This window comes from Coptis chinensis, chromosome 5, assembly GCF_015680905.1.
Source record: "Coptis chinensis isolate HL-2020 chromosome 5, ASM1568090v1, whole genome shotgun sequence".
NCBI classification, from domain to species: Eukaryota; Viridiplantae; Streptophyta; class Magnoliopsida; order Ranunculales; family Ranunculaceae; genus Coptis; species Coptis chinensis.
The window spans coordinates 26,142,821-26,145,053 of record NC_141460.1 but is presented as its reverse complement, the minus strand read 5'-3'; positions in this window follow the sequence as shown (position 1 = coordinate 26,145,053).

The following is a 2,233-nucleotide window of genomic DNA, read 5'->3' as shown; positions in this document are numbered from 1 at the left end:
CTCGCGGTTCCACAAAAAATAGAATCCTGCCAAAAGTAGGCATGGGAGCAGGGAGTGCCTTGGGCAAGGCCAAGTCGAGCGCCGGTCGCACTGAAAGTACTGGAGGTCAACTAAGGCATGGGTATGTGGCGCGCCTTAAGCAAGACTGATTGGAGCGCGGGGTGCGCTCAGGCTTCTTTATGTAGGGTGAACTCCTTTTCTCCTCATGTGAGGGATAACTCCAACAATCTCCCCCTCCCAAATAGTGAAGGGGGGATACCTCCATGCAATTTCCAAATCAACAGGAGGAGTCTGCTACCATTCCGGCGGTAGCACAACAAATATCAAACTTACCTTTCAGTAAGACTTTGGTCATCATATCCGACCCATTCTTGTCGGTATGGATCTTCTCGATACATAAATGCTTGTCTTCGAGTACTTCTCTAATCCAATGATAACGCACATGTATGTGCTTGGATCTAGAATGAAAACTCGGATTCTTGCTCAAATGGATGGCGCTCTGACTGTCACATAGAACTACAAACTGTTTCTGCTTTTGCCCTAGTTCGTCGAAGAACCTCTTCATCCATATCATCTCTTTGCAACACTCAGTGGCTGCAATATACTCGGCTTCTGTAGTGGAGAGGGTAACACACTTTTGGAACTTAGATTGCCAAGAAACTACTCTCCTTGCAAAAGTAACCAGATAACCGGAGGTAGACTTCATCGAGTCAACATCACCTGCCATGTCTGCATCAGTGTAGCCTTCAAGTAAGGGCTTACTTCCACCAAAACACAAACACGATTTGGAAGTGCCCTTGAGATATCTCAGTATCCACTTAACACCTTCCTAATGTTCCTTCCTCAGATTTGACAGAAATTGGCTTACAACACCAATGGCGAAAGCAATATCCAGTCTTGTACACACCATTGCATACATCAAGATGCCTACTGCGGATGCTTAAGGAATCTTTTCCATCTGACTCTGCTCATGCTCACCCTTTGGACACATCTCTTTGGTCATATAGAACTGGCCACTAAGTGGACAACTGATTGGCTTCGCTTGATCTATGTTGAATCTCTTCAACACCTTCTTAATGTAGCTTTCTTGAGAAAGCCACAACTTCCCACTCTTTATGTCACGAGTGATCCGCATCCCAAGTATCTACTTTGCTTGACCCAAATCCTTCATCTCAAAGGACTTACTCAAGTCTTTCTTCAGCTTGGATATCTTGTTGATGTTTGGACCAACTATCAACATATCATCCACATAAAACAAGAGCACTATGAAATCCCCATCTGAAAATCTCTGAGCAAACTTCTTGTATCCTTGCTTTGCCATAAAGGAATCAAACTTTATGTACCACTGTCTCGGTGCTTGCTTCAACCCATACAAGCTCTTTATCAGCTTACATACTAGATGCTCCTTGCCTTTGACCTCAAACGCCTCTGGCTGGTCCATGTAGACATCTTCTTCAAGGTCTCCATGAAGAAAGGTTGTCTTAACATCTAGCTGCTCAACCTCTAGATATACCAATAGGTTCTATCCCATCATGAGAAATAGGATTCTCATCATGAGCTTCAGACTCATGGTTCTCTGCATTCTTAATGCCTTCTGCACGTTCCACAGTAGGAACTTCTAGTTCTGAATTAACAAGATTATTAGTGAAAGCCTATAGTTTCTTACCCTCCTCTAAGTCTGCTATAGTTTGGTTTTCCAAGAACACAACATCTCGACTTCAGATTACCTTCTTGTTAATCAGATCATAGAGTTTGTAACCAAACTTTTCATCTCCATAACCTAGAAAAATGCACTGCTTGGTTTTGTCATCAAGCTTGGATCTCTCATCCTTCGAAATATGCACAAATGCCCTGCACCCAAATACTCTCAAGTATCCATAATTAACATCTTTACCTGACCATACTCTCTCTGGATAGTCACTATACAGAGGCTTTGACGGAACAGGTTGATCACATGTATGGCTGTACGCATTGCTTCTACCCAGTAGGTTCTAGGTAGCTTAGAGTGAGATAGCATGCATCTCATCCTCTCTATAATGGTATAGTTCATTTTCTCTGCTATTCTATTCTGTTGCGGTATCTTGGGAACGGTCTGCTCATGACAAATCCTATCACTCTAGTAATACTCTTCAAATGGCCCAATGTACTCACCCCCATTATCTGAGCGAATACACTTCAACAACTTCCCTGTCTCTCTTTCCACCATGCTATGGAATTTCTCAAACACGCTAAG